We start from the raw sequence: 9,703 nt of genomic DNA on the forward strand, positions 1-9,703 counted from the left end.
ATATTAAAAAAGTTATTCAGTCCATCTGAAGATATATATAAAGTCATGTCAACATTAAAGATGAATATGAGGACTTTATCATTGTCTGTTTCAACATATGTGTTCTATCAGTTTGATTCATTTCTAATTGACTCAACACACATAAACCACAGACTCACAGCTGAAAAACTTCTCACTTCACAATAAAATATCTCTCTGAATAAATGATTATAATGTCAACTATTTGATAATAAGAATGTTTCACTTGAAAGTTTTGCAACACAAATATTTATTTTTATTTATGACTTATATCAGAACTTCATTTGAAAGTGACTAATTTGTCATGGTGTTATGGTGACCCATATCCGAGATATACCTCTGCTTTTAACCCATCCAGAGAGTAGTGAACACACGCACAGCAACCCACATAACAATTTTGTGTTGGCCCAGCTCCGGCCCACACCAATACTTTTCCCTCGGCCCACATACAACATTGAATGACGGCCCTAGGGTGGCCCAGATCCAAATTACAGACCATGACCAGATATGGGCCGCAACTGGTCCGAGCCTCCGCCAATTAATAAGCCATAACTGGCCCTGAACTGGCCCAGAGTAGGTTTAATACTGGGTGCCGTATCGTAGCCAGAAGTAAACCAGATCAATGCCGGCTTTTAAAAAGAGACTCCCAAATTTAGCCATAGTACAGCCTATGATTGCCAAAATCATGTGAAAAAATAACTTCCAATACCTGAATTGTTTTTCAATAAACATTTTTTATTTACAAATAAAAATAAAGTGAACACATTGTGTTGAACATATTTTTATGTAAAACGGAAACCTTTAGACTTTAAATGAACAGTACCTTAACACTTGAAAAAATGAAACCGAATACGGACTAAATGAAAACGTTATAAACCAAAGAAAGACAAAATTAAACTTTATAAACAACATAACACATAACTGCGTGTGTGCACATGAAAAGGAAATGAATGTATTTCGTATGTGTTCGCACGCATAAGCTATTATGGCTCTAAATGAGAGGCACAGCTATTTATCATCTCCTTTCTCTTCAGCCGTTCTCTTCTTCCTCCATCCCAATCCGGAGCAAGCTGAAGCCATCTCTGGATATGACCGTTTTTTTTGTTAGGGAATTTTTCTCACCGCAGCTGAAAGACATACATAATTATTAAATATAGTTTTGGTAATTTTAAAAAAAAATTAAGTTCATCGTTTAAAAAATGTTTAAGTGTGGAAACTATGGTGTAAATAAAATAACGGATAATGCACATTAAGTAAATGCAATAAAAGGTGTAACTATTTTTTATTCATATTATTTAAATACTTTAAACAATCCCTAATGTACTTTTTTAGATAAAAATTAAAATGAACATAACCTATAAACAGCATTATTTAATCTTAAGAAATAATTAGAGGGATTAATCCGCCTGTAGTTGTTCCAAGCATGTATACATTTCTTTGTTCTGTTGAACAGAAAGAGAGATATTTTGGAATAATGTTAGCAACCAGCTGTTCTGAAGCACCATTGACTGACATAGTAGGAAAAATGTAAAATGTAATCAAAAGTTCCCCAGAACTGTTTGTTTTCCTACATTACTCAAAATATCTTCTTTTGTGTTCAACAGAACCAAAAAATGAAATGTTTTTCCTACTACGGTGCTTCAGAACTGTTAGTTGTTAACATTATTCCAAAATATCTCTCTTTGTGTTCAACCGAATAAAGACATTTTTACATGTTTGAAACAACTAGAGGGTGAGTAAATCAGACAGAACTTTCATTTTAAATGTCCATTACAATTTGTGACCCTGTCTGTGAAATCTAATTCTGAGAGAATGAGTATCAAAGTGTGATTTCAGTCATTCATTTCAATATGATTTAGATCTTTGACATGGCCTTAGTCAGTCAATATTTAATGTATCAACATTATATTTTCACATAATGTTATGTACATTATGTTATGATTTTAGGTCCAAAACAACTTCAGCTGGGATTTCAAAGGCAGGGTCACATGTTTTAGAAAAACAATTTAAAAGGATTAATGCAATTTATACACAATTAGTACAGAGCACAGTGCTCTTGATTATTGATGATATTAAGCAGAAGAGCTGCAAATAAGTTTTTTATTGAAAACTTATTAAAATCCATATAAAACCAAGCACACAATCTCATATTTACTAAAGATTTTTTTTAGAGATATAAATATACACTTACAAGTGTCAAGAAAAAGTTGAGGATTTAGTGGTCGTTTTGGGTCATTCCTTCTCTGAAATGGGTCAGCAGCTGTGGGGCTTATCTGTAGCTGGACTGGAGGAGTTCGGTCTCGCTGATGGTGGATTGGAGGACTTCTGCCAAATTAATTAAAAAGTAAGGTCAAATATTAAGTGAATAATCCCATGTCAAAGATGTATATCATAAAGATGGAAACAAATTTTAAAGCTCATATTATCTCAGAAGTAGATTTTCATTAACAGTTTAGCCATTCCAGAAGATAATGTGTTTAAGGATCCCAAATTAGTGGTGTCTAAAACAATAAAGGACATTAATGAGTGCCATTCACTTTTATATAACATGCAGACACTTGAGCAGTTACAAATTAAGAGATTTATATATTTATAATCAGATACATTTTGAAATTAGTGTATGTGTAATTTCACGTGAACACATTTTTAAATGAATATTTATCATGATTATATTGTATAAATCCTGACAAACAAGTAATTCATTATTAAACTATATAGTAAAACAAAGGTTAAACGTTTTAAATCAATACATTTAGTTGTTCCAAATGCCCCTATGCAGGCTGATTATCTTAATATTTGTAAGCATAAATAATAGAAAAACATTGATCCTGTTGCATATTAAAATATCAGATGCAAAACCCTCTAAGAAATCCTCAGTCAACCTACGTTACTCAAATAATTTTGCTTCAAACCCCACTAAATAACACACTCTGGCTCTGAAAATACATGGAGGATTCAGATAAAATTACTCGTTTAAGAAAATTGTTCCAATTAACAACAACAGCACCGACCACACTTACCTAAAAACAGCCGTTGAAGAAGAGACGAGAAGAATCCTGGGCGGGAATATAGTTTTCGAATCCAAAGTATCCCGTGAACCTGACTCAAATCAACCAATCAGATGACGCGAGAAGCTGTCGTGATCATGTAAATCGCGCCAAAACAATTAACCAGCCAATGGATGAACTGATCCAGATGCAAACTGGTTGAAAACTTGGTGGGAGGAGTCGGAGTTCTGCGCACGCGCATAGACTGCACATTTGATTTAATTGCCAACTGCCACCGATTCGTCTGAGGTAAGCAATGTTTTTTGAGTTTACACAGTTCCTTATACTAAAATATAAAATAAGAACCAACTTGTTGTTCTTATACTGTTCTGGGTTTTGAAACGTTCTTGCATTATAATCTTGTAATTTATTGTCGTGATAGCACACGGTCTGTCTGATGTGGAAAATGTTGAAAGGCCACATGCAGCATCGATAAAGTGTAAAGCATAATTTAAGATAGGCGTTTGGCTATTTCAATGCTCGAGGTAGATGCGATGGTTTATTACAGCAAATAGCAAACAATTACTAAATCTTACTAAAACTTACAACAACACATGAGCTCATATATGTAAATAAAACGTTTATTTGTTAAAAAGCAGCAAAAAGTAAGTAATGAAATAAGAACAAAAAATAATTAGAACAGAGACAAATGATGTAAACAGTATGTTATATCTAGATCTGAAAGTTATTTAAGCGTTCATGAGTTGAACTTTATATTCACTGTAATTAAATGTACAGACTGCTATAAACGGAGGCAGTCACTGTTGTGCTTAACATATGTCTTTTGAGTGTTGTTGAATTCTTATAATTTCTGACTGTGATTGAATGTAAAAAACATTATTGTTCTTATCTAATCTTTAATTTGATTCAGGTTGTGTCTGAACATCCCCTTTATCAGAGTGTTCTGGTGCACTTGCTTTGCATGCCGTGCTTGTCCTGTACCACTGTAGGTGAGGAAGATATTACAAATCCTTCAAATGCTAATGTTGTTTGGCCAACAACCCTCTGACACGGTTGTGTGTTTCAAAAGTTTTTTTAGCACATGTGCTGTGTATAAATGTTCTAATCTGTTAACATGGCTGCTGAAAAACAATATGTGACTACAGGAACTATTGGAATTCAAATTATTAGAAGCTTATGTTAACAGATGTCCCAATGTGTGTACCGTGATGTCATCAACAACTAGTTGTTCAGTTTTGTTCCATACACACTGATTGGATATTTTATTCAGGTGGAATATTTTACAAAGAGAATTGTTGTGTTGTTGTACAATAAATTGAATATTATTGCCACATGAGTTTGTGAGTGAATGGATTTGTAATGGGTATGAATTGTTTGATTTTTCTTGCAGGTCTTTTTTTTCTGTGAGACCCAGCTGAAGATATCAAGAGCTCAGATGTTGGCCTACAGTTCATTACACTGACTTCTTTGATGTTCCCTGAAAGACTGACTACTACCATTTCATTAAGCTAAACCGAGAACCTGTGACAGTTTGTGGAGTTTGAATTTAAAGTCACACATGTCTATCAATAAATTGAATGTTTTGTCATGAGCTGCTGTTTTCTATTTGTCTTTCACAACATCACTTTTACCTTTTCAAAGTCTTGCAGTTTGTGTTTACATTGTGTTAGCATATTTTTTTACTGGCTCAATGTTTGTTTTACAAAGTAAAAAATTTTTTTGCTATTAAACATATTTTTGTGGCCGTATTATTCATTGTTATGTGTATTTCACAAATATACTTATATATTTGCTATTTATATATTTGCTCCAAAATTAGATTTATTTTCAAGGTTTGGTTTATTTTGATTTAGGCCATAAAACTAAAAAGTACAATAAAATGTGAAAACATAATAAAAACTTTTCTCTTTATTTAAATCGTTAACTCATTTTGAAATTATTTTGATTATGATATTTCACTTCACTGATACCTTATTAACCTATTCTGTAACTGATACCTTAAATATAGCTCAGCACACTGCTATACTGCAAGCTTGTTCCCTGCTGAAAAACAATAGAACCTAAAAAAATTCTTAAGGTTTCCATTAAAATACCATCATGAACCAATAGCCTTTTCTATTAAAACCACAATCTATGTAACCTACGAAAATAATTAGTTGTATGACAAAGCATTAAATAGACAAAAATATGTGCAAGTGTTTTTTAAGGCCAGGTTACTTTAAAAAAGAATCAGCCTGAAGTACTTTTAATAGACAGAGTGCTGCTTTACTTGATATTTCAACATTTTAGTAGAACAGGCTGAGCGGAGTTAACCAAATCTGCCTGTAACCTGTTGCCAAAATGTACAAGGTAAAACATGTTTAAATGTAACCGTGCAATAATTGTGAATTACACAATGTTAAATGTGGCCTACAATCGCTAGACTGATCTGGGCCACAGACCTAATATCAACAATTGGTCCAACACCTCCATCCACAATCGGCCCAATTATTGTTTGCCGTCATGGATCCAGTACCATCACTGCCGCACATGGCCCACACTCGGCTGACTTGTTGCATGCCAGTGCCAGCAGTGCGCCAGCAGTGCCATTCTGAGGCCACATTCGGGCCGAGTCTGTCTGCTATGTGGGAAGTGGTGAACACACATACACCCAGAGCAGTGGACAGCTATCGCTGCAGCGCCCGGGGAGCAAGTAGGGGTTAGGTGCCTTGCTCAAGGACACCTCAATCGTTACCCGCCTGACCTGAGGATCGAACCGGCAACCTTCTGGTCACGAGTCCAACCCTCTAACCATTAGGCCACGACTGCCCCCATTAGGCCACGACTGCCCCCAAAAAATCTACTTTTCCAAAAAAAATCTAAATTGTAAAGTGGATTAAATAATAATAATGTATCCGCAAAAATCTGAATCTGTTGATTTTCCAGTGGAAGCTCTTGACAGACTGAGCATCTAGATGAGTGATGATTAAAAACACAAACCTACCAGAATGAACAATTAGAGACACATTCACAACTCATCAGAGTTAAACTGTCATCTATCCACAAACTTACAACAATGAATGAACAATAAAAACAATAATTTACATCATTCTACATTTCTATGTGAAGAATCAAAAGAATTGATCACCTGCTAAACTACCTGGAACAGAAACAAGACCTGATGAACAAAAACAAGAATTTTATACTTTTATCTGAAAATCTGTTAAATTAAGTTTACTATTTCTTTATTTCTTAAAGGGGGGGTGTCCGATTTCCGAATTACACTTGTTTAGACAAAGTCGGGCTCAGTACCAAAACAACCTTCTAGCCAATCAGCTGTAGGGTGCACAGGATGGACATTAGTCGGGCCGAGCGCTGGCGAAAGCGAAAAACGGGGGTAGAGGTGTGTCTACACCCGCCTTTATACATGCTGTCGGTCATTCTTCGTTCAAATCTTTAAAAGTATTCATCAAAAGTTAATGTTGAGATGTTTGTGTGTTCTATCAGATGATGCGCGATGTACTCACCAGAAAGTAAAATCAGATGACTAAGTTTTTCCATCTCACTCTGAAGAAAAGTAATATGAGAATAGAGGATAGAAGAGAATGGAGTTCTTATGGGTTATGTGCAGAACTTACCTCTGGGGTTACAGATGAAGATTTGAAGTTCTCCTCTCTTCTGTTGTCTTCTAGCAATACATCAGAACATCCCTCTGTACATTTGTCTGTCTCTCTCTGCCCTCATCATGACATCACTCAATGTATTTAACATCTAAAACAATCATTTACAAATCAAATCTGGTGTCATGAAGATGGTACAATTCATGGATTGCACAAGGAAATCTCTAACAGGCAACCAGCAGATAAACAACTTTTGTGTTGATTCATTTTTCTGCCGGATGATTTATTTCAATCATGAACAAAAGGCAATGAAAGACTGACATAATGTTTTATTTCTTCAATACATTTCTTCTGAACTCACAGCAGTTTTCTCCTCCTGATAATCATTCGTATCATATTTTGTGTTTCACTAATACTAGGAGTTCATAATACACACACACAAACCTCCAGTGGGTTATAAATGACTGGACTGTTTTAACACACGATGAGGGAACAATAACACTGAATATTCATTTTGTTTTTTTCCATATTTCACTCAACAATCCTTCGTTTTTAGTGTATCTGGAACATGTTAATGAAAGCAGAGAGCGAGACTTAAAAACAAATGTTGTTTGTCACCGGAGTTCATGACTGAAAGAAGATTATTATACTCCGTAACGGCTGATGTGTCAGCCTGTTTTGTTTGAAACTCATTTGTGAAGATCCATTTAAATGAACACAATTTGAATTGTTCATCAATCATTTTTGTGTAGAATTGATATAAAAATAAATGATGGGCTGATCAGTTCAAATTTGCATCTCGCCAGTGTTCATGTAGCGCGTCTTTTCTGCGTTGTGTTGTGTAATAAACTGACTCTCAAAACTCGAAAATTCTTGCCATCACGTCCTTGTGGATAACACAAACAGGCGAATGGAGAACGTGTGCAGCAAACAAAGCAGTGCGTGGCAGCAATGCACAACGCGCTGCGAGATCGCATACAGAATGGGGTTTATATTTTCCCTAAAACACATTTTGAAGAAACTCAATACAATAAATAATTGTGGCAAGGGGGGCGTGGTCTAGGGGAGTCGTGAGAGAGAGAGACAGGAAATCGGCGGAAATAAGAAGGTCAAACACCGATTGTTAACACCTGTCTGTATTTACAGTGATTGGCGAGAAGAGGATAAAACCAGCATGAGGGGAGAGTCGACAGAGAGAGTTTGGCTGCGTACGGGTCCAACGGTCGGACGAACCCCGGAGCAGCAGCGACTGCGTTTCCGGTCGCTGGAGCTTGGGGACGATGGGCACCCCTTCGTGTTTGCCCGACAGCTGCGGGATGCCTGCCGCAAATGGCTACTGGACGACGACAGCGACGTCGACACTACGGTGGAAAAGGTGGTGCTGGAGCAGTTTGTGGGGAGGCTGCCCGGAGGGTGTCCCCAGTGGGTCCACTGCCACAGGTCAATGCCACAGATTGACAAGCTGCTATATCGGCTAGGTGCGGCTCGTTTTTTTCGACGTTGGATTTGACAAAAGGATACTAGCAGATCCCCTTATCTCCTTTATCCAAAGAAAAAAAACTGCTTTCACTACGCCGTTTGGATTACACCAATTTGTCACACTTCCGTTCGGCTTATTCAGAGCCACAGCGACCTTTCAGCGTCTCATGGACTGTATCCTACGTCCACATGCGGCATATGCCGCTACTTGCTTGCATGGCATTGTCATTTATAGTAATTATTGGCAGCGGCATATGCAGCACCTTAATTCGGTCATGGGATCGCTGAGAGGAGCGGGACTCACGGCTAACCCGAAGAAAAGTAAAAATGGGCGAGTGGAGGTTAGGTATTCCACTTGGGTCACGGGTAGGTGCGTCCCCAAATTGACAAGACAGCATCAATTGCAACCTCCCCGAGACCCAAGACCAAAAAGGAGGTGAGGCAATTCCTGGGGTTGGCAGGTTATTACAGAAGTTTTGTGCCGGACTATTCAACCCTCAGCAGCCCCCTGACAGACCTCACTAAACGTGGGCACAAGATCCCGTCCAATGGTCACCCTTCGCTATTACCTAGTGGGGCTGGAGTTCACCCTCTGTTCGGTACACGCGCCCCTCCATGGCTCCACCACATGAAGGATACCAACGCGTGGATCACCCGTTGGAATCTGGCTTTACAACCCTTTAAGTTCCAGGTGGTCCACAGACCGGGGACCCAGATGGTAGTAGCCAACTTTCTCTCCAGGAGGAGGGGGGGAAGCTGCAGGCCGGATGGGGCCCCGCCCTACAGTGATTGGCGAGAAGTGGATGAAAGCCAGCACGAGGGGAGAGTCAACAGAGAGAGTTTGGCTGCGTAGAAGGAGGCGATTGAGAAACCGAAACCCAATGATTACGAATGTGCTGAGAGGACACAATTAAATATTATATACATTTAATTTATGTTTTGTTTTGTGAGCAAAAAAAGCTACTTACCAGCCACGCAGACCCTGTCTCCTTCCTTCCGTGATAAGAACCCCATTACAATAATGTACCTGGATAACACAAACTGGCAAAGGGAGGACTTATGCAGCAAACGAAGCAGTGCGCGGCAGCAATGCACAATGCTGAGGAAGACATAACATTGCATTTTGTTGAGCAAAACTGGTTTAATCACCTGCCCACATCTGGTTTTGACAGTTAAAGATTCATTCCGAGTGGAAAGTTGTGTTAAGCAATGTAGCGTTTTTAGCTGCTTGTTAAATTACGGATGAGTTTACTCATCAAATAAGATTCTCCACCAGATCTATCAAGATCAAACATATATGAAATGAGTTGTTAAAACGTCAAATTCAGTCAAGGAATTAGTTTAGCTCAAAGGCAAATATGTATAATAATCGTCATTACACATACATATTTTACAATTCTGATTAGCAGTATAGTGATACAAATCCTATATGTATTCGTCCAGCAAATGCATCAATGATTTATACACTAACGTTATCTCATGACCATAAGTAACGTGACTTTACCAAACAAAATTTAAGAGCAGAGGTAGCATAGATCGAAACACAGTTTAAGTGACCAAGTTTGTGAGCGTGAACAAAGAGAACCCATCACAAATGCC

The 9,703-nt window shown here is 37.6% G+C and overlaps 2 long non-coding RNA genes across 2 annotated transcripts; one reads left to right on the forward strand and one right to left on the reverse strand.

The window, feature by feature from the left end:
- Positions 1–732: 732 nt before the first annotated feature.
- Positions 733–2,588, reverse strand: LOC130415391 (uncharacterized). The gene is made up of 2 exons (XR_008905919.1): positions 2,210–2,588; positions 733–1,145 (listed from the first exon to the last, which is right to left on the reverse strand). It is a non-coding gene; the product is annotated as an uncharacterized LOC130415391 (long non-coding RNA).
- Positions 2,589–2,782: 194 nt separating this feature from the next.
- LOC130415095 (uncharacterized) lies at positions 2,783–4,700 on the forward strand. Its single transcript, XR_008905890.1, has 3 exons — positions 2,783–3,314; positions 3,937–4,015; positions 4,417–4,700. It is a non-coding gene; the product is annotated as an uncharacterized LOC130415095 (long non-coding RNA).
- Positions 4,701–9,703: the final 5,003 nt, after the last annotated feature.

This window comes from Triplophysa dalaica, chromosome 1, assembly GCF_015846415.1.
Source record: "Triplophysa dalaica isolate WHDGS20190420 chromosome 1, ASM1584641v1, whole genome shotgun sequence".
Classification (NCBI taxonomy): Eukaryota; Metazoa; Chordata; class Actinopteri; order Cypriniformes; family Nemacheilidae; genus Triplophysa; species Triplophysa dalaica.